Source organism: Condylostylus longicornis, unplaced genomic scaffold (assembly GCF_029603195.1).
Source record: "Condylostylus longicornis isolate FDR11 unplaced genomic scaffold, ASM2960319v2 ptg000155l, whole genome shotgun sequence".
NCBI lineage: Eukaryota > Metazoa > Arthropoda > Insecta > Diptera > Dolichopodidae > Condylostylus > Condylostylus longicornis.
In genome coordinates this window covers 326,242-351,726 of record NW_026578123.1, presented here as the reverse complement: position 1 = coordinate 351,726, position 25,485 = coordinate 326,242, and the positions used below count along the sequence as shown (strand labels likewise).

Here is a 25,485-nt window from a genome sequence, read left to right as displayed (position 1 = left end):
TATCTAAAAACTAAATTTCTCTCTGAATTCGCTGAGTTCTTAAATTTCAGCGAAATTTCAGCGAAAAGATTTGTTGAACTTCCAAAATAGTTGAACGAGAAAGAAAATATTTTAATACATTTTATTATTTTGTTTATTTTGATTATCAAACTTTTTCAAAAATTTATTCCTCCTAAAGGTATGCAATATATCTGAAAGTATGCAATTAACATTTATTACAATAAAAATATTAATTTTAAACTTAATTTATGAAAATGAAATGTGCTATTTTTACAAAAGATTGCTTACAATTTTCTCCTTTTTTTTTGACGATTTCAACTTTGAACTAGATTTTGTTATTTGTTTTAAATTGATTCCGAATCTTGTGTATAATATTATCAACCCGTATAACAACTATATATAGAAAATTTTACATATTAGACTCCCTATGCCATCTATACTTATATGATGACATTATACTCATATGAAAATTTTTTGTAAATATTCACTCTCATAATAAAAAATTGATTTTACCCCATATGGTGTCTCGAATCCCACTCACATTATATATTAAAAATATGATGAATATTGAAAAAGTGAAATTTCTTCAAAGAAATCAATTTTTCTTTTTTTTTTTCTGTTTTTATTTTAATATTTACATAAAATCTTTATGATTTTTACAGTCGGAATCGGAAAAGCAAAAACAAAGAAAAATACCATATTAGGGTTAAAATTTCAAATTTAGATAAAGAAAATAGAAGCAGAAGAAAAATAAAAATCTGAATAAAATTATTTGAATATCAGATTATTCGCTTCAATCAAACGTTAATACTTATGGTATATAATAATATATCACTTGAACAATCATACAGGCGAATAAACAATTGAACGATTAATGCAAGTATTTGTCATCATTTTTAAGATTTAGAACAGATACATATATGTCTAATAATATATAAGGATTTAAGGCATCATATATACTATATTTGAGCATATGCATATAACTGGGACATAAAAAAAATATATAGTCTTACTTGCCATTAATATTTAATGACAACATGACAATTTGTGTACATAATGTATATGATTTGCTTTTAATCGTTTATGAGGGAAAATGGTGTTCATATGAATAAATTATAAGTATTTAATTATTAAAATAATGTTAACTCATTCCATCTTATTAGACTCACTTGAATAAGATTTAAATTTCATAAATATTTTAAAACAAAAAGCAATCGTCTATGTAGATTTTTTAATTACCTACTATTAGATACTTAAAAAAGATCAATGAAAAATTCAACAAGCTGATTAGAGAAGAAAATCAGCGGGTTCTAACAAATTTAGTTAAATAAAATAAGTATAATACAATGTGAGTTTCTTTTTCTTTTAAAAAAATTGCCACTGAAATGTCACCTTAGCATTTCGTACAATATTGTATTCTTTCGGTTCTGTTGGATTTGTCTTTGTAAAGTCGAATACAAACTATTCCACATTAAAGCATTTAAATTGCATAAAATCTAACTACAAACTTTAGTACTTCAATGTGCCGGTAATCATATAAGGGCCGAGTATAACAAGAAAGATAAATTTCAAACTACAATGAACCACACCCTGTCAGATACCAAGGTTGTATAGTGGCTATATTTTTATAAACACATAAATCAAATAAACTCAATTCGAGTTCGAACCCCAGAATAATACTCCCAATACATTCATACTTTCAATATGTCATATTTCTCCTAGGATTCTACTCTTCCATCACCTTCTGTAATACGTTCTCTTTAATAAAAAATAATTCTACTCTTCCATAAAAAATTTCATACTTTCGCATTTCGCTGTTGTACTCTTCCTACAATAATATTTTTCCGTACTTTTCCAAACTCCGTACTTACTATAGAGTTGTACACTTTCATATTTTGTACTTCTAATACAATTGTACTCTTTCATTCCTCTCGACCGACCTAAGCTGTTTTATCCTCTTCCAATGTTTTTGCTATTCATGCAATTATATTCTTTTCCATTTTTCGTACTCTTCCTACAATTGTACTCTTTCGCAATCTGTCATAATCGGTTTTATTTTAATAATTTTACTCTGACGTACTCTTTCATTATCCATTCTCTCCATTAAATACTCTTCCATTATCTTTCGATTTCTGCTCTTTCAATATCTGTTCTGTAGTCTTCTATTGAAAATATTCCTCCTTACTCTTTCATAACTCCTAATATTTCTACATTACAATTCCTAGAATCAGTTATCCTCGACATTTTACATTACAATTCCTACTCGACATTTGTCGAACACAAAGCTGCTGTGAAATTTTACAAAAATTTTTAAATAAAATTTGCTTTAGCTACTTTGGTCGACTCGCAGTTATGTAATTGTATTATTGCTATCTTGATTCCTACAAATAATCTATTCGAGTGTTAAATATTCATGATTTATATCTTTACGACCCATGTAATTCACATTTTACGATTCTTATAATAACGTTCTTGTGTATATAATTACAATTGAAAAACTGTAAGGCATAATAAGTTTGAGAACTGAAATAAAAACAAAACAAAAGAAAATTTAAATAAAGGTTAAATTAACAATTTTCTTTCACTTCTATTCTACTGTATTGTTCCAGTAATTTCTACTTTTCTTCTCCTCCTTAAATATTTTTATTCAATTCTTTACGCTTTTTAAGATGCCGTCCCATTAAAATAATATCCCTGCTCGACTATTAAGATGCGATTCGCCTTATATTCTTCTTTTCTATACTCTAGTTGTTCGTTTTTTTTTTGTTATTTTGTTACATTTTTTATTTATTTTAATTAGAATTTTTTGTTTTCATTCATTTTAAAATTTTTTCCATTCTACTGCTTTTAAATGGCAGGAAATATTAATTGCAAGAAGACAAGTAAAGATTGCCCATGACTTAAAATAGCAGCAGTCAAGTGATGATTTTTTTATGTTTTTGTTTTTCTCTTTTTTCATTCATACAATCATAATCTAATTTTTATTTTATTCTGTTACATAATGGGACAAATTTTAAAGTGAAGAAGAAAATGTTAAGAGCATAACATTGAAGTATAATTAATTGAAGGAAGGAGAAATTTTTTTAAGGGCGAGAAAATTTAAGAAAAAAGAAACTGTAAAACAATAAACATAAATTGTAACAGTAACCGCACATTCCAACTTGAAATGCAATACAATAAAACAAATACATACTTTAAGTTGCTTTCAAATTTTTAAAATTCATAAAAAGAAGATGTTGTTTTATACAAAGCTTTAGATTTTGGAAAATAATTTTGATTCTAAAACCGAAAATTTTGGTCAGTTAACCAACCATGATGAGATTTTTAAGTTTTTCATTTAAAAGCACATAAAATTTTGTTTTCTATCTAACAAATATTGGTAAACTATAAGTAAAAAGAGGACAATAGATCTTTTAGTTCGCGGTGGATCATGTCCTTTATTTCTAAATTAAGTAAACTGGTGATTTTTTCTCAACTTTGCTTTAAATCTTAAAATATTTTAAACAATGTTATAAGTTTGTATAATAATACAAATACGAATATTGTCAATATCCCGGAATGTCGGCTGCATACCATAAAAAGTTATGCTGCAAAGTGTACGAAATATGATGGCCGAAGTAATGAAATATGAAGACGTTACCCTGTAATTCTTAGGAATGAGCCCAACGTCAACTTTTGCAATCATCAGCTGACACCCTTCACAATCGTCTGGAATAAAGCCGAAAATATTTCAAGTTTTTTATTCTTGTCCTGTCCTAATAAACAAAAACCGAGCCTTCAGTAAATGGAAAAGGAGTCGCATATATGAAAACCTGAGAGAAATTTTCAAATACTACTTTATTAAAGAATGTAATATTGTCTAATTATTGACCCACTTATATGTCCTATTCACAAATAAATCAAACAATAGCCGGGTAACAGATTTGAAATGTAGATAATAGAACTTATTCTCTGTAGCTTCTTCCATATTTTTTCAAATACTGTATAGGCTAACAGCAAAGCAATTCAGATGCGAAATCTTAGTAAAATTGCTGATTTAATTGGACTCAGTATTATGTTACGTTAAATAATAAAGTCTTACATAACCTACATACTAATTCCATCCCAGCATCTAAAAAGAATACAAAAACTAAATTTATATTTTAAAAAAACTCCGACATTACTGAGTATATATTTCCAGTTATTATGTGTTAGTGTGAAGACCTGAACTGTAAGATCCAATGAATGCAAAAAATATTGGGGATGATCGAGTGTTTGAATATATTGAATCCTGTTAGTCAGCATTAAAATCCCTTCTAACATTATTTAGTATTAGTGTAGGTAATTTTAATTCTTCTGTTTTCATTTCTAATTCATCTAAATTTCAACCAGCAATTTTCAAATGCTATTTATTCAATTTTGAATTAATAAAAAAATTCATGAGATTGCATATCCTAAGGCGTAAATCAAATTATTATAGATACATTAATCCCAATTGAAGAATATGAAAAACTTTAACATATTCCTATACTTATATTGCATTTTGGATATGTGTAGGCAAAGAAAGAATCATTTTATTCAAATTTTTTAATAAAATTGAAAATTTCTTTCACGCTAATAACACCATCTTTTTTATTTTTTATTTCATTCTTGCCATCCTTTTCTTTCACATCATTTCTTATTCTATATTTTTTCTGCGCCTTGTTGAATTCTTCTTTTTTTTGTTGAATTCTTATAGTAGCTTCAAGATTATTAAATGAAAAGTGCATAATTTTTTTTTTTTTTAAATATAAAAGAATTAATAATTTTTATTTGTTCTCCACTTTTTCTTGTTTTTTTCGCCTAAGAACTTAAGAAATTTCATTAATTTTTTAAAAAGTTCACTGAAAAGTTCTGCAAAAAAATAAAACAAGAACTAAGGAAAATAAAACAAATAATATTTTTTAATAAAATAACTTTTTGCCCTAGTTATTCTCAAGAATATTTTTTTCCCTAATATTTAAGATGCAATAAGAACAAAATTTTCATTTTTTAAGAACAACAAACACAATTCTGATTATATTTTTTCGTACACCATTATACACACTTATATGTAGAGTAGATAAAATTTTCAAAAAACTAAAAAATCTTATTTAGAAATTTTCTATTATTAACATTTTTTCTTATATTAAATAATTAATTTCAATAGAATATTTTACTTGTTATTAAAATAAATGGAAAATTGTTAAAAATCTGAGAATTTTTAAAGTCAAGAAAAAACTTTTATTACAAAATTATTCTAAGAAAATTAAAAAAGGGAAGAAAAAAAAACAAACAAACCCAGAATGCAAACAAACCCCAATATTACAAAAATTTTAAATTTGAGTTTAAAGAAAGAAAATATTAAATTAAAAATTAATTTAATAGAAAAATTGACCATAAAAATAATTCAAATAATCCAAAAAGAATTAAAATTAAAATTTAATAAAGATAGAATTTTACATGAAAAATATTAAATAGAATATTGGTTAAACACAAAAATTAAAGAGAATAGAAAAAAAAAAATTTAATAAATTCATTCCAGAAAAATTCTGAATTTTATAAAATTATTCCAAAAATTTTGAAAAGGGAGAATTTTAAAAATTTAAATAAAATATTTAAATTAATGAGGCTGAGTAGAAAAATTAAAGTGCCACCACCATGTGTGCCACACCTCATTTGAAATTCGATGGTGATTGGAAAGCCAACAAACTCATGAAATATTTTATTGATTCGAAATTAATTGGTATTATTCTTAATTCGTAAGATTAAGCGTTTTAAGATGACAAGATGTTAACAACTTGTGCCAAGCATTTTTGGGGAGAATTCGATTTAAAATAGTCCATTTTATAGTTTCTTTATACCTAAGCTAATAAAATAATTGTCTCTAGAGTAATCTTACTGCCCCGTCTGAAATTCGGAGACGGAGAGTAATCATATGCAAAAGTTCGGGACCATGAAGATCTTTTTATTAGTGCAACAGTCTATTACAAAGTAAAATGTGTCTCATAGGTTTGTGTCTCATATTACAATGTGACAATTACTTAAACCTATACGATGTCTTGACTGCTATAAAAATCTGCTAAAATTTCGTAAATATTGATTTGTATCCGCAATTTACGCATACAAATCAGAGATCTGGCTTTGCACACATTCTTTTGCCTTTTAATTATCTAGTCCCAATTTAATTTGAGAACTATTCAATATACGGACAATAAATTTAAATTCTCTAATATTCAATGATTTTTATAGTAACCGAAACAATTTCACAATATTATATCATTCGTTTTTTTTATGGCAATGTGATCGCAACAATTCGTGTCTCTGGTTTCCATTTTTAATAAAACAGTTTATCAGAAGTTACAATATAATTAAATTATTTCTAGCTATCAAAATAAAATTAAAATGTAATTAAATATTTTAATATCTTGTTAAATTTGCATATTTTTAGGGGAAAATTATTCTATCTTCAAAACTATAATAAACACAAAAATAAATTTTTGTGTTTTTTTTTGTAACGCGTCAACTTGAAAACACAAAAAAAAAAGATTTATTGCATACTTATAAAATTTTAAATAAACACAATGTGTAATCCGTTTTATAAGTAGTGTAATATTAAAATAGAAGATTTTTTTTTTATCATAATCTAAAACAAGATAATCTACTCTTTGTTTTAATATAATGTCTTTAAAACAACACCAAACAACATAAAAATAAAGCAGAAACAAATAACAAACGAGAAAACAAGAGGAAAACAAACACTACTATGTAGGATATAAAAATCCCTTAAACCATAATATCTACTCGTATACCAAATTTTACCCAAAAATAATTCGAGGAAGACAAAAAAACAACAACAACAAAGGAAAATTATTTATGTTTACCTTAAACCTTAAAAATGTATAAAATAAAACAAAAAAAAAACAGAAAAAGGAAGCCAGTTGTAGTGGTGCTATTACCAATTTAACATTTAAACCCCTGCTATGTCTATCATTTCCATTAAAATGGTGTTAATTAAGCAGCGGGATAATTTCTCTTAATTATTTACAGGACTCTGCTGTTCTAAAAAATTTTCTAACAAAAAAGTGTACATAAAAAAAAAAAAATTTAATTTTTTTTTTTTTTTTTGTTGATTTTTATTATTTTGATTGTTTTTTTTTTTTTTATACTGTGTTAATGTGTCTATATATTTAACAATCAACTAACAAACGGTAAAAGAAAAAAAAACAAGAAAAACAACCAGCACAACATAAAGTTATAAAAATACTTAAAAAATAAGTCGGTATCCAGAGTGAGTGACTCTTCTATATTTGACTTTTTTTCCATTTTTTTTTTGAAAATTCTATTACTTTTATGAATATCTTTAAAAAAAATAAAATTAAATAAAAATTCTACCTTTGCGGATCCTACTACAAAAATAGCATAATATTGTAATAGGGAATTTAGTGTACGTATATGTGTATATGGGGAAATGAAAGAATTTAAGAGTAATCATATTGACCAGGTCGCACCTTACTTTATACAAAAAATTTAACTTCCTTTTATGATATAATTTGAAAAATTATAAAAGTATTACCAGATCATTTAATTTAATATTTTTTAATTTAATATTTTCAACAAAAAAATTTGTTTTTAAATGTGCTGTTCAGGCGCCAGTTTGCTTACAATGAATACTTAATCGATTTGACATCGACTCTTAAACTTAATATACCTAATAATTTATATATTTAATCGATTTGACTCTGAGCTAGATGGTAAAAAAAATTTTTTTTTTTAAATGTGCTGCTCGGGTGCCAGTAAGTTTAAAATGAAATTTTAAACTTAATTGATTTGACATTGAATCTGGACTCAGGTATAAGTGTCTAAGTATACAACACTAGCCTTAATTAGAACGTCAAAAAAAAAAAATTTTTTTTTAAATGTGCTGTTCGGGCGCCAGTTAATTTACAATGAAATTTTAAACTTAATCGATTTGACATGAACTCTGGAGAGGGATAATTCTAACAAGACAACAACAGTCTTAATTAGAAGGTTAAAAATTTGTTTTTTTTTTTTTGTTATGTGCTGTTCGGGCGCCAGTCAGTTGTTTACGATGAAATTATAAACGTAATCGAATTGATATCGACTTTGGAGATGAGATAAGGCTAAAGAGAAAATAATTGTTTTAATTTGAAGATCAAAAATTTGCTTTTTTTTTTAATGTACTGTTCGGGCGCCAGTTGTACTATAAAATTATATACTTAATTGATTTGACGGTCAATTATACTTTTACTCGCTTAATAATAATTTTCTCTTTTTCTCTAAATGAATAATATAACAATTCGAACAAAAATATCACCTTTCAAATTTTCTGAAATAGTGTGACTTTCATAAATTCCTTCATATCTCTCACAAAATCCTTTATACATGAAACAAAGTATTTTTAAACTCACCTCATATTAACACGATACAAATCAATAAATAAATGAATTTTATACTCACTTTCTCTCTCACTATGTGAATGAGTGAATTAGATACGTATAATAATTTTTAAATTATATGTCAGTCTCTTTCTGTTCAATTTTTAAATTCACCTTAAATTCACCATCATTATTAAAAAAAATCGCAAATTTAAAAGATTTTAAATAACATTTAAAAACTATTATACTAGGTAGCTTTATTTAAAAAAAAAAAATATATTATATTTTTAATTAAAATAAAATTAATGTAAAATAAATGCAATAAAAAAAAATGGATTAAAAAGATAACATGAAAGGATTTATAAATAAAAAAAAAAAATCTTCCTTTGTAATCAAAAAAAAAAAAAAAAAACACTATGTATACAAGCACATAACCCGCATAAAAATGCGATGAAAATAAAACCTAATGGTTTTTTTTTTTTTATTTTTTTTTTAACTCTTAATTTATTATAAATAATTCAAGCCCTTTTTATGTTTCAAAAGTGATAAAAAAATTTTTTTTTTTTATTTTTTTCCTCTTTTCTTTCTATTTCTCTTTTTCTCTTATAATATCAAATATAAAATATATTTTAATGGTAAAATTTCCTGAAAATAAATTACCTTTAATTTTCCCTTAATTTTTCGCCCATTTTTTTTTTTGTTCTACTATATAGTAAAAATTTTTTTTTTTGGTCTAGCTTTTCACACTGTATAAAAAAAAAAAATTCTTTGAAAAAAAAAAAGAAGTAAAAACACAAAATGCATTTTATACTTTGTGCTATTTTTAAAAATACTTTTTTTTTTTTTTAATATAAATTAACAGTAATATTACAACTTCTTTACTGTATAATTATAACAGTGATAAAAAAAAAATATTATGTGTAAAGTCTATAAAAACAAAAAAAAGAGGTGAAATTAAATAATTTTAATTGCAATCTTAAAATCGTAAAGTAATATTAAGAGTAGAAGTACTTCTCTCTTTTTTTTATTTTTGGTGGCCCATCAAAGTTATTACTTTTAAGAGAGCACCGTAGAAGGTCAAACAAATTAGTTATTTATTAATTATAAATAAAAGAGTTCTTTATTAATATTATTGCTTAAGAAATTTCGTATTTTAATTGAAATAAAAATAAGTCATCTTGTTGCTTATGTCAAAATCTTCAACTTTTATCGTACGGTATTTTTTTTACCGTATACTTGAAAATTACTGAAAAACTCAACCGAAACCATATAATGAAAAATTCGTACCGATTACTTAAAGATAACTGTTATACCACATATAACGTCTGGTAATTATTATTTTTAATGCGCCTAAAAATATGCAATTTTTTTAAATTTTATATTTTTTTTAACAGTTTAACCAATTTTATTGATTCTTTTTTCAATTTTTGAAATTTTGTATTAAAAGATTAACTGAAAATTAATGAAATTCAAATTTAAATGATAATCGGTCTCGACAATTGGATGGATCAGTTACAAAATCACACGATTCTTTCTTTCATATGATTATCAAATGTATAATTGAGGTTCGGATATTTTCAATATAGTAAGCAATTGCCAACGTTTAAAGCTAAAAATTTCAACAAGAAATCAAAATAATCCGATTTTATAACTTTCCTCCTATACCTGTACCCATTTTGGATATGTTTTCCTATATGCCAGTTAATTTTCAAATAAATTCAAATGTTTCCCTCTGAAATTTAAGAATTGACATATTTCTCATAAAACATGGTAACTCTGTATAATAACAACATTTTTTTTTTTTTTTGTTAATGAAATGAACACTTTTTCTTTTCTTCATTTATATTTTACTTCCTGTTTCAAATTTCATATTAAAGATAACATTTAATTATTAAATAAAATGAAAAGGTTTTTCTTTATCATATGCAATATACATATGTAAACACATAATATATACGTAATAATTATATGTTAAGTAAACCTATATACAATGTAATTAAAGTTCATATAATACTTATATACATGCATATATACTCGTATATATTAAATAATAAGCATATTTTACACCGATTAAAACTGTACACACAATATTATTATGGATATCATTGTTATATGTATAACAAATATTAAACCTATATTAAACTATATAACAATGAACAAAAAAAAATATAATAATTATGGAAAACTCAAAAATAATTGTGTATAACAAAAAAGGATAAAGACGAAATAAAATACCAAAAAAAAAAAAAAGACAAATAATCCGAAATATCCGAATTAAACGCCCATCATAAATAACTTAGAATTACACGTAAAAAAAAAAATTAAAACGATGTTTTAATACAATAAATCCAAATGTTATACATATATAATTATAAATGAATATGTTATTATTGTACATAATAGCCTATATGTACAAAAATAAATAAAAGAAAAAAATTTCTAACAAAAGAGACAAAAATACAGAAGAAAAAGGAAAACAAATATACAAGTATAACACTTATAAATACATATATATCGTATTTATATAAAAGCATAAAATATAGCGAAAATAAAGGAATTAACTAAAAATGGGTTCAAGGTTGAAAGGTGCTACTAACATAATTACACAAAATATGGCTTCTATACGACACGCGAAAATGCTTTTAATATTTTCTGTTTTTTGTTTTTTTTTTTTTGCGCTCTTTTTTTTTTTTTTCTTAACTTGATTTTGATAAAATGCCATGTACATTTACCGTTATTATTATATTTTTTTTATAGTTTTTTTTTATTTTTTTTTTTTATAATTTTTATTTCGTATTTATATTAAATTTTTCTCTCTTTAAATATACAATATAAAAAAAATAAAAAAAAAAATACAAAAAACTAAAAAAAAAAAAGAATATCAAATCAGTTGTTTCCCTAACACCTGGGGCAATCCTTGTTTTCTTACAATTTACAGTTAACAATTTGTTTTTTTTTGTTTTTTTTTTGTTTTTTTTGTTTTTTTTTTTTTGATTTTTATAATTATTTTTATATTTATAATTAAAGTTTAATATATTTTATTACTACGTATATAAATAGAAAGGAAATTAAAAAAAAAAATTCAAAATTATGTGAAATTTTTGAAAATATTAAATTTTATTTTCTATATAAAATTGTTTAATGTACGTGGGTGAAAGTAAATAGAGCTAGTGGTTTTATTAATTTGCTCTAGAAATTTTTGGATCAAAAATTATTTGCTATAATTAAATCGTGTCGAAAGTTGTAATCCTTTAAAAAATGGAATATTTGAGCATATTTTTAAAATTCCATAATTAATATTTAATAATTCACATTTAAAAATAGATTCCTAGGAGTCTTAACCCTTAATTATATACTATTTACATATGCTCTCAATTATATATTATGGTATGATCGCCAATCAGACAGTGTCTAGTTAAAACCCCCATCACCGCGCCAATATCCACCCGCTGGAGAGATATCAATTTGTTTGCGCAATGCAACCCTAACTTTGGCTACAACCTCCTTGCGTTACATATTGTTCCCATCTCTGTTCTTACATATGTTGGTACGTTCCACCGTTGCATTGTGTAGAATCAGGCTGTGAGTGCTTAGAAGAATGTACAGGTTTCCAAGTAGAGTTCCGATGATTGTTGCATTCCTCGCAAGCTCATCTCATTACGAGATGACTGACAATCTAGGACTGTTCTGAACGTAAAAGTCTCAAACACCAGCACCCTCATCGTGGCCTGGCTGTCCATGAAGATGTTAATTATTAATATTTAATAAATAACACAAAATAATTTATGACTAACACAATGTCAGAAAGCTTAGAAAATTTAAATTTTCTCTAATTTTATTCTCATTAAATTTAAATTCAAGTTCACTATAAATTTAATAATCGATTATTATTTTTCTTTTTTCCACATACACATAAAATATAAAATGAGAAAATTTATAATTAAAATATATTGTTTCATTCATTATAAAATTATTCACACATAATTTAATACTTTTCAACTTTTATAATGACTTTCAAATATTATACAAAAAAAAAAAAAAAAAATTATAAAATTATTTTAGTGCATAGTACAGAATGTACCAAAAATTATTGTACTAAATTGTAATTTTAATATTTAATTATTAATATCGTCAATAAGGAAGCATCCAACTGGAAATCATTCATTATAAGCAATAAATTTCATATTTGCATTTTTCCTGGAATTATCCATGACACTCTAAATAAATTTGACTCTTGAATCGGACATAACTACTCTTAGTCGAACATAAACTATTGAACATAACAATTAATTCTGTTTTAATAATATGAAAAACAATAAATAATTGAATTTTGCAAAAAGTATGTTTATTATCCCAACTATTATAAGATCCAGCGGTATAACAACAACCCTATCTGGCCAAATTTATCCTTTGATAGCCGCCTTAACTCAACTTTACCTATAACTGCTATAAGGTTCATATAATTTAAAAATTTCCGAACACCCTATCCTATATTCTGTTCATTTAAAAAAACATCATTTAGAGCACTCCACATTCGAATTCTATATTCCAACCAACATTCATCTTTCTTTCATAATTTTCAGCCAATTTTGCTATAATTTCATCCTTTATAATATTTTTAATGAATTATGTAATATGAAAAATATTAAAAACACTGAATTTAATTAAGAAAATTGTTGAACTTATTTCAGAATCAAGTACAACAACAACAACACAAAAAAAATTTATGAAAATTAAAATGAAAAGTGAAGAATTTTCCTTTTAACATTTTTTACATAACTTTTTCCTTTCATAAATTTTTTTCTATGTTAAAAATTAAAACAAAAAAAAAATAAAACTATTTTTGATTTCATAAAAATTATTAAAGTTTGAAATTAAAATTCTATTACTTTATTCTAGTACAGCAAGTATAGTTTCCGAACAATTCTAATTTAATAATCCTTTTTTTTATTATACACGTACATATGTGTATGCATATATGTGCTCTGGCATATAAGAGAGTTCGATAAAGTTATATGTGGCTAGTGCTTTATGAATATTTTAAAATTTTTACCAATTTTTTCATATTAAATCAAGAACAAAGTAAAATTTAAATTTCCCTGAAAAATTTTTCATTTTCAATATTATTCCAGTTGAAAGCGCTCTTAATAAACATTATATATGTGTGTATATATAAAAAGCTCTTACAAAATACCTCCCATTTGTCGATTGGCCTCCATATTTAATGTGGGAGATATGCATCGGGACATACCTCCATTTTTAATATGTGGAAAAGACATCGAGATAACATTTTACCGGTACAAAATTGACATTAATTCCCGAAAGCAGAGTGGTTCGGGACTGTCTTGGGACAAGTATATCAGTTATAAGTAGTAAGGGCTGTTACTAAAAAGTAGTCCAGTCGGCACTTTTATATGGTTCATGGTAATGGTTAGCATTATTTGTTCTCTGCACATTGGAAGCTTTGACTTTCAAATTTATGTGGATGATCTGGTCATCATTACTACATAAAAAAATTACTGAATGAAGAAAATATGAGATAGCACTAAATAACTTATAGTGATAGCCGAGTATAATGGGCTGCATTATAAGCCATTCAAAACTAGAATAAGTATTATTTACAAAATGGACGAATTCAGACTGATTTTGTTAATTTTTACTCTTCTCGATATTATACTAGTATAAGCTATAGTACTTTTGTCTAAGATAGAGAAAACAATTCGTCACAAATTACCATAACTGACTAGAAAATTAAATTTTTTGAGTTATAACATTTTTTACAAAAATCATGCAATATTCTTATTGGTATTTTCCTTTTATAGAATTTTATAAAAGAGGAAATAATTTACAAAGTTATTTGTAATAGTTGGAAATTACTTTATACTCGTAATACTTGTTATACATATATTTTGATATACATAATAGGAAATATTAAAAATTTTCTATTTAAATTTGCCTTTACTAATATTTTGGAATATAAATTTGGATAAATTGTTCTAATAGCCAATATTATTCATTTTTGACTTATTTTAAGATTAAATGTACTTATAAAGGATTAAAAAAGTTTTTAAAAACTAAAATTTAAAATTCTTTAATCATGAAGAAAATTTTTATATAATTTCATTCTTAATCTGATAAAATAATAATTGCGGCCCAAGTTATTAGATTGAAATCTTAGAGAATTCGATCCCGAGAGAACAATAAGAAAACGAATTTCTGAGAGAAATGGATTGACATAATTCTTAGAAGAGAAAAATTGATTTGTTTAGACAATTATACTTTCTATAAGAGAGACGAACTCATATTATGATTGTAGAATACTCATGGAGAATGTTTTCGTCAAATACATCAGAACTCATCTTTAATCTCTTTAACTATATATAATGTTTAAGTCGAGCTAATACTCTTAATTGTGTTTCTTATATTTCAGCTTTTTACAGTCGATAAAAAGCTGAAAAAGCTGAGGTAAATGCGGTCGACATTGCACAAAATAAGGAAGGTTGTGTGATGGCACCAAATTTCGAGTGTTGAGTCTTCGGTGGGAACGCACTTCTCCATAGTAGAGAAGTGTACATAAACTATTTTTAGAGAAATATCGGTCTATCGGTCTGCCGGTCTGTCAGTCTGTCTTCCTGTCAGTTTACGTGTGTACGCGTATATCCGAAATTCGGCTGAACCGATTTTGATAAAATTTTATATGTGAATTTATTTTGGCAATGGTACGCGTTAATCAACTTTTGGGATATATTTGATCTCGGAAACTAGACTTTCTTGCGGGCCGATTTTTTGCGTATACAAAGTGAAATGATCAAATCAATTTCCTTGAAATCGAATATTTGAGTTTTGGTTGTTACTAAAACTAACTGGCGAATTTTTCAGGGAATTCAAGTGTCATAAACCGAAATTCTACTATGAGCCAAATTTACACTTTTATAGGTATGTTAGATAAAAGCTTACTAATTTCTTTAAAATTGAAAGGAACTGTTCAAAAATGTATTTTCATAAACTTCTGTAACATTTTCACTAAATTAGCCAATATACACATTGCGCTCGGTTATGAGCTGACCACAATAAAAGTTTTTTTTTACTTACATTTTATTTACCCTACTTACAGTAATCGAAATTATAGAAGTTCCACTGTTTACTTTGTTATACTTTAAACAAAAAAAAATGAATTATAATAGAAAATTTCCATACTTAAACTAGTAATATCGAAATTTCAAAAATTCTTTTATGTACGAATATTTTGATTATTTTTTAAAATATTAAAAATTTCCATGCCACACCAGAAAATTTTTAAAATATTTGAAAATTTATTCCAAAAAAAATTTTTAAAGGAATTTTTTAAATTTTATTGGTGATTATTGATTTTACATGAAACTTATTATTATTTTACGATGTGTAGGAATTGAAAACTTTAAAATTTTACAATGCCTGAATGAATCCTGAAAAATATGCTTTAAATTTTAAAAAATTTTTGGCTCAATCCATTAAACTAATTTAAAAAGTTCATTTTAGAAAAGTTATTTAAAGTACCAATTTTAATTCCAATGTGTATAGAACGGCAACAAAACTGTTATATTTTATCAGAGATCTTATGATAAATTGATTTACCTTGAAATTTAATAAAAAATTTTTCAAAAAAATTGATCATTTCCAAAAACTTTAAAAACTTATTTTCAATAATAAAATTGAATTAGAATTTTATTTTCTTAAAGATTGTTTGCTTAATTTGCGTCCTTTACTCTTTTACGTATAACACAATTTCATCTATACCTCTTATATATTGTTTACATAATATTAAAAATAAATATATGTACATATATAATTATGTAGTTATAAATATATAAGTTAAAAATATAATAATATTTTTTTTAATAATTTCTCTTTATTTTTCTTCTTATTTTACAGGACCAATAAGTCACCCTAATGATTCATACATAATAAATTCAGTATATAAATATATATACCATCAAGTGTATATATACCATCGTACAGGTAACCATTATACAAAAACTAACGAAAATAAAAAGAAAAAAATTTACAATTCTTGGAAAATACAAAAATAAAAAAAAAAGGATATTTCAGGGATATTTTCTGTTTTAATATTATATACAAACAATAGGGAGAAAATCGTTTCAACAATTTAATGCTCTTTAGAAAAAAAAATTTAAAAAAAAAAAATATATATTAAAAACACTCACTCATCTTATTATTCTGTTGCCTTTAGCAGTTAAAGAATTAAATGAAAACAAAAAAAAAAAAAACTAAAATAAATAAATAAAGGACGAAACGAAAAAGGACGAAAAAATTTTTTTATTATTGGCTTTTCTTTAACCTCTGGATTTTTGGCTTTTATTCCCTGTTTTTTCTTATAATATTGTGTTCCATTACTCGTATGCATAATATATTGGGAATTTAAATATCAAAAACTATTTAATAAAATTTTACAATGTAAAAGAAGCAGAGAAAGAAAAATTGTGAAAAATTCGATATTTTTTTTTTCTTTAATTTTTTTGTTTTTTAGTTTTTGAAAAAAAATTTAAAGAAAAATTTTAAATGACAAAAGAATTTTAATCTAACTGTTAAAAATAAATAGAAGGAGATAATTTTTAAAATATAAACATATTATATAAAAGTGATATATATACTCGTATATATATAAATATGCATATATACACACACACATAACTGTTATATACAAATATTATATATTTTATAATAAATTTTAAATATATTATTAAAATTAATTAAAAAAAAAAATACAAAAAATTAACACCATTATTTGCTCATTCTCATCTCAGCCATCTCAATAATAACTGAGAATTTAAATCAAAAATTTAATTATTAAACAAGAAACACACCAATACACTAACCCCGCACATGTGTGTGGATTTTTAAAATCCAAATACCTTAAAATTATTAAAAAATATAATAATGAAGTGTTAAATTAAAAATCATTCAACAAAACTAAACCAATACAACAATCACAAACAAAAAAACAACACTGTCTAAAAACAATATTAGAAAAATAATAATAAAATTTAAGAAAAGAAAAAAAAAAAACAGTTAACAAATTCACCAATATGTATCAAAAATACAATAATAATAATAAAAATTTTTATTATGAAAATAGTAATGAATTTCATTATAATAATGGTAACAGTAATAATAATAATAATAATGTAACTACTCAAAAGCTCAAAAGTAAAATTAATTTTATTAATAAAAGTAGTTATAATAAAATAAAACAACAACAAGAAAATCAACAACAATTACAACAACAACCACAAAATCAACAACAGCAACGAAATCATACAAAACAACTAAAACATCATCATCATCATCATCATAATAATAACAATGATAATCATACCAAGAAAAATAATCAACAACAAAGACAACAAGAACACAAACAATATAAATCCTTTGAAGTAATAAATACAACAAATTTTTGGGAGAAATGTACAAAATACAGTTATATATTTATATTTAACTTTATGAGCATGTGGTATATATTAACATTTAATGTGGCTTTTACACATGCATGGATAAATGGTATAATATTACCTGATGAAAATGGTAAGTAAGAAAAAAAATAATTTATTTTATATATTTATATATACATACATTTTACATTATATATATTAAAGTTTAGAAATAATAATAATAATAATAATAATAATAATAATAATAATAATTAAAATAAAAATAATATATGTATGTATATCTAAAGGAAACAAGACAAAATAAATGGGAGTGGGTAGATTTGACCGTGTCAATTCTGTGGATACCCGTACGAATCCATGATTTTAAAAATTTGTATGACATTCACACACTACTTCATATTATAGTGTACAGTTTATTTATATAGTATCATAATATCTCTAGTAGTATATATGTGTGTTTTTGTGCGAAATTTCAAAATAACTAACAACTACTTTATTAGTTTTTTGAGATATGGTCATATCATTTTTGAAGCTATACAGCCAATACTTCAATTCCGTCCAAATTAAATATAGGATTCCGACATTTAAACTATAATAACTAAATATTTGTGGAAATTTTATGAATATAATTCAATTTGTTTTTGAGTTATCGCTTGAACAAACCAAACAGATATAACTAAATCGGCTCAGATTTCGATTCCGACTAAAAACATTTATTTATGTCTATCAGATACCGTTATTTCTTAGGATTACGGAATGGTAAATTTATAATACCCATTGAATATAGAAGTATAAAAATTTTATAATACATTGACAATATAATTGTAGTTGAATACATACACGATAGTTACCATAGCTCTATAAAAAAAGCCTAAAGGCAATACATACATGGTTATCCTCAAAATATGTGAAAAATTAGAGAGTATATAGTGTCATAATGTTATAAATGTCAGTGTCGTATAAATGTTTTTATTTTTTTCGACATTATGAAGTTTAAGGAAATTTATAAATATCGGATTTATTAGGTGTTACCGTTTTTGTTAATTTTACATAAGTAAAAATTAAAATTTGTATATAAAAAAAATAAAATGACACTATGCTTCACTTTTATTAATTAAATTCTTTGTAAAACTAGATTTTGAATACGAGCAATTCATTCAACAAAAATTTAATGAAATGTCACTCGTAATGTCAGTAATGTCAGTTTGACATTTTAAAGAATTTTATCAAAAATTAATATTCTTTTCGAAAAATAAACCCTTATTGAACTTGATTTATTCTAAATTTTGACAATGCATGTAACTTAAAATTAGTTAAATTGATCTATAGGAACTTTGTATTTAACTGTATATTCAAATTCTATGTAATTAAATAATAGTTCCTTAGGGTAATTCTTATTAATAACTTATTAGCGGATTATTAGGTTATTAAATAACCAATAACAATACTAATATAAATATATATACATACATTAAACATATAATAATATCTTCCTCTTAATCTTCTCTGAACTTTGTATTTTGATATCATTAAGATTAGATCAAATATAATTTTCCAAGATTTAATTAATTAATTAAAATATTTTCTTTTTTTCACAACACAGGAATATCAAATTTTTAATATTATATGTTTTTCACTGTAATTTAATTTTCCAACTAAATTTTGAAAGTTGTTTATAAAACATTTATAGAAAAAAAAAAACGAAAATGGGTAGAATTAAAATATTGTCATCTGTATGATACCCGATAGAACTGTGTGAATCCGAAAATTATTCATACACGTACAATGTATTAGTTACTGAAACTTCATGTTTTTAAACAGCAGCCTCTTCTTTGGTAGCTTGAGTATTCCCAGGAAAATTTCGTTGATATAGTTTGCATCAGTGTAGTTTGCCACACTGTTCGTAAGATGTGATAAATTTTATTAGAATCTTTCTTATCAAAATATTTCTTTCACCATCTATTATTTTACTATATCACCTATAAAATTTATATTTCCCTCTTATTCAATTTTGTATTTGATCTGAATCTGAACACAATTCAAAAGAAATCATTCTTCCACATCATTTATAATAAATTTCTTTCATAAATTGAATACATTGAAAATAAAGAATATAGAATATTGTAGTGGAAACCTTGTAGAGCACCGATTTAAACTCTGATTACCTTGGCGTGATAAAATTTTACACTTGAAATTTTTTTTTTGAACAATAAAAATGAAACCAAATTGCTAAAACCAAACGGATATCAAAAGCTTGTAATATTCAAAGTTAAATTCAATGTCACTTTATTATACAAAATGACATTGAAGAATACTTTTTATAATAATATTGTATATAAATTTGTGTGCGCCTTATTGTATGCAAACAATAGTAGCAATTCTTTAAGGACAATCAATTTTTATTTATTTTTCTTTTTTTGTAAAATTTGTAGTATTACAAAACTAAACAATTTATTCAAATTTTTAACAAGAAATAAAATAGTTAAATAATACAAACAATCTTTGTATATTATACAACGTTCATTTTTCATGTCGGACAAGTTGACATTTACATCATTTGTATAGAGAAAAACGCTTTTAAAAGCATTTCATTTGTCCAATATAGAATGAATAAAATATAAGTAAAGGATTTTCCTTGTTTTTGTGTTTTTATTGTTTAAAAAAAAATTTAATTTAAATAGAAAACTATAAAGAAAAAAATTTTGAGACACAAATTTTTGGTTTTAGTAAAATGAGTTCAACATGTTGCACAAAAAACGATTCAGTAGACAATTATTTTAATGAATTTTAAGAGGAAAATCTTTTTAGAAGTGATGTCTGTCACCGGCTTAGTCATATTCTTTTATTGAGTTTTTATAATTAAACTCAATAGAAATTTCTTGAAATTTAATTATCAAAATTAAAATTTTAAAACTACAATTTTTCGAAAAACAATATTGTTGTCGTGAAATTATTTACGACATTATTAAATGAGAGAATTAAGATACTATTTGCCTTTTTTTGATGAGAACTACACGATTTTTGATTCTGAATTAAATAAGCTGTATTTTAGTGAAAGAAAAGATTAAAAAAATCGGGCTTCAGGAAAAAATGTCACATAGCATTTGTATTTCTTAACCCTTTCATTGCATAATGCAATAATCCATAGTCGGTGAATAAAAATTACCCAACCGAAGTTTATAATACAATTGAAGAAAATAATTAATAAAAAGAAAATTTTAATAACTCAATTCAATATCTTCCACAGCCTTAATAGAAATAGGTAAGGAATCTACTCCAATGACGAGAAATGTTTAAGCTCTAATTTGTGTATTATGGCATTCGGTACATTTCTTCCACCAAACTCTCCGAATTTCGAATTATAAAATCTGTGCCAATGTGATATTACTGTATGAGGTCAAAAGCAGATGACCCATTTGAGATACGTGATCCATCAACTATATTGTTGATAAACTAAATACATAGCATGATGATTCAAGGATATCGTTCCGGATTTCGTTTACAAAAGTTGCCCAAATGCCTTAATTCATAACTTTTAGTTTACTACCATTTATATAAATTCAAGTAGGCATTCTCCTCTTTTATTTTTATATCGATTCTTTACCAGACAATGCGGTGGTCATTTGTAATACTTACTGTTATTAATTCGAAATTTCTTCATCCAGAGACATCAAACACGAACTGAAAATGATTTATTAATTTTGTTACTTTATTCACTATGTTTTTATGCTCAACTCAACTCAATTATCTGAAAAATATTCCAAATAAAATAATTTAAGCATAATATATTGAATTGGAACAAAACATGATTACTGTTCGATACCTGAACTGAGAACGTGACCTGAAATGAGAACGTCACTGAATTTAAAAAAAACGTGTGCATAAAAGTAATTACTTTATATAGAAGATAAAGTTGTAATAATTTTGGGATTAAAATAAAATTTTATATAGAGTCACAAGTTCATGTACGAATATATTATATAACAGAAATAATTTAGAACAGTTTTATGTGTTAAAACAATTTAATACAAAAAAATATAATATATTTTTGTATAATTTTCTACTTAAAATATATAAAAAACATATTCTTATATATAAATCATTATATAACATGAATTTACAAAATTAAATAATATAAACGTATATAAGTATACTCGTACAATGACGGCTTTATTCGTATAAAAATTATTATAAATATAAAGATGACGGCAATACGCGACAACATTTTCGCACGATTTTATGTATGCATATTTAAAATAATGATCACACAATATTATTATATAAAAATAACTAGTTTAATTGTATAAAAATTGAATAATTTTCTACCATATTGCTCTTTCTTAATATCGTTTTCCTAATATGCTAATAAAAAAGAAGTTAAAAGTAATAATAATATTTTTTTTGTGCCTCAAAACATAAAAAAGTTTTCTCATTTTATACTTTATTTTTGCACCCCATATTATGTAGGTATTTATGTATATAAAATATGTAATTTTATTTTATTGTATAAGCAGATTTGCATTAATATAAGTAACAATACTTGTATTACATTTGTATTAGTCTTACATTTGTATCGCGGGATAGTAATATGGGAATTGTGTCTGACAATTTACTTTTATTAAATTAATTGTAATGCTTTTATTAAATTAATTTACGTTAAAAAAAAAAATTTGAAACTTTAAATAAAGACCGTTTTAGATCTAAAACAATATTCTATATTAAAATATTTCATGCATATGTTTTGTTGCCTATATTTAGGAGTTTTATTGCATATTTTTAGGAAGCACATCTTAAAACCAATAATATTAAATTGTTAATTACTTCAATTAAGACATAAGAACATATTAAATCATGAGAGAACGACTTCTATGAATGTATTCTTGATTTAATAAAAATTTGATAAAACTTATATGAATAATTCGAAAGACGTTATTAGACCAGTTTATCGTTACACTCAGCTTGATAATATTTAATTTTATTTTATTTTATTTAAACATCTCGATTTTTTTAAATTTAGATAGAGGAAATTAGTTATAAATTTTAATGCATCTGCCAAAATTAACAGAATAATAATGGATTTACAGTAAGGAGTTAAAAACTTACACTCCTTTGACAATCAAGGGCTTCTTATAACCAAATTAAGAAGTTAAAGACACCTTAAGAGATACATAAAACTCTTACTCTATAGAAGTAAAATTTTCGTTAACACCTTCAAAGCTTTGAACCCTTCTCATAAAGAGTACAGAATTTTTAACCGAACAGAAATAATCAGGGGGACCGGGTGAAGATATATATGTAATAATTAATTTTTTTTATGAACGTACTATAAATATGACATTTGTCTGTACGTAGTATAAATATGTCAGTAATTGAACTTTTATTAAAATAATTGAATTAATAATTTCTTCGTCACTGCGAAAATTTTATATGTAAAAACGACCTACATAATTTATTTCGTTTCACGTAAATGCTCTATGATAATGACAGTAAATAAGTTACCGTTATAAGAATTATTAATTTATAATATTATGTAGAAAAAAACGATACTTACCAATGTTTAAACGATTTTTTAGCTGAAAACTGGAAATCATAAATTGTCATATTTAAAATTTATAGGTTATTATGTGAACCGATGAGTAAGCAATAATGGAATATTTAACTTTGTTAGTTGTAGTAGTACATTCTAGGTACTGTCAATATTTAAATTAATATTATGTTGGCTAGATCTTAATCTCGTTCACATAATATGTACAATGTATCTAGATATTAGCTATGTATTTCTTTTTTAGCAAAAAATTACAAATTATTATTTCCAAAAAAAAAAATTATTTTATATTGAGATTCAAATCTTTTTAATATTTTTAATATAACGGTGTACGCTGACAGTTGACACTCTATTTTATCTATAATTATTCCAAATAATTTTAATGTTTAACTTAAATAGCGTTACGTGACGTTTTTTTCCTCTATATTTTAATTATATTTTCAGTTGGAAAAAAAATAGTACAGTTTTCAGGCCAAATCATTTTAATTTTATCATAATGCATAATATTACGTAATTTTAAAAATCCAAAAATTTAAGAAATCATTTTAAAAACTATGTGACATGTAATTATGAAAAACTTAATTGCATAACAAAAAATATTTTTCAACATTGTTTTTTTTTTCTTCCTGCAACAATACATCCGAAATATTATGCAGAAATACAAAAAAAAAAGCAAAATCAGATTAGGCCAATGTGTTGCAAAGTAGCACATTTCATTTGCTGGAACAGGTGAAAATTAATACCTTTTACTCTTTTTTTTTCATTCATTCCCAGTGGATACATGGGCCTTCAACAAATCACCTGAAACACGTTCTGTTTTGGGCTAGGCACTTTATTTTTGACGAACATTTTCAATTTAATTCGAAATCATAAAGTGGAGTTCGTCACCATCGTTTTACGAGATCAACCCATTTTCCTTTTCCACTTTCGGTTCCAATCTAATACCTGCCTGTCTATAAAATTCGGCATATTTATAACGTGTGACCAAGCCGTCGCATTCTTTCTTAAATAGTCTTCTGGTCCGGAATCACCTATAGTTTATAGTTTTTATTTTTCGAACCAGAATATTCCGCATAATATTATTAGGCATCCGTTTATATATGATACTGCATTGTTAATATACGTTGTGTCCGCCAATCATGTTTCACAGCCGTATAATAGTAACGATTTTACACAGCCATTTAATATTCTGATCTTAGTGCTCATTGCCTATTGGGATTATTTCTATTCGAGCCATTCTTGCTTTCGACAATCTTTAGTCTATATCTTGCTTCTCCATCATGTGCCAATATGATCTCTCTAATATAACAAAATATGTAATAATTATTGCATACCATTAGGATGGGAAGATAATTGGAAGAATCCGTAACGAATTGATGAAACAGTTAGGGTTAACTAAAAAACTGTTTGTGGTTTTGAAACAATAGAAGGAGAGCGGGATAACAATTATTCTTTTCATAGGAAAACAAGTTTTTCAGTAACATCCACTTGTGTCATATAAAGTTTTTAGTCTTAAAGGATGTACAAATAAACAGGCGAACAGGGTGAAATTAATAAGCACATTTCATTTCAATTTTGTTGGAAATGAAGCTAAAATTGAAAATAAAAAGCATATAAGGAAAAAATAATTATAAGGGAAAAAGTTTTGTTTTTAGTAAAATTGCACCTGCTAATAATTTTTTTTTTTTATTGCAGCACCAGTTATTATAAATACAATTAAATTTTTAAAACAAATACAGGAGAAAAATTATTTTTGTTTTTTTTTTATATTGTTTTGTGAAAATTGAAAATTCTTGAATTGTCACCTAAAAATGCAGATGTGAAATATTTGGAATTTTTCAAGTTAAACTTTTTTTTCATATCAAATTTTTCAAAAAAAAAAAATTTAGGGAATTTTTTAATAATTTTTTGTTAGTCGAAATTTTTTTTCTTTTTTTTGAAAAGGGTTATGAAAAGAAACATTTTTACCCTTATATATATGTACATACATACGCATATATGGGAATATTTATAATACATGCGATATTGTTAAATATTTCGAGGCCAATGAGAATTTTCATTCTTCAGTGAATGTTGACATTATATATAACGTAAA

General features: G+C 24.4%; 1 long non-coding RNA gene across 1 annotated transcript in view; it reads left to right on the top strand.

Moving 5' to 3' along the window:
• The window catches only part of LOC129615953 (uncharacterized), a 156,897-nt gene extending 139,626 nt beyond the window's left edge, over positions 1-17,271 (top strand). The window contains exon 3 of the long non-coding RNA XR_008697494.1: positions 16,308-17,271. This is a non-coding gene — a long non-coding RNA (uncharacterized LOC129615953). The remainder of the gene's footprint in view (positions 1-16,307) is intronic.
• Positions 17,272-25,485: the final 8,214 nt, after the last annotated feature.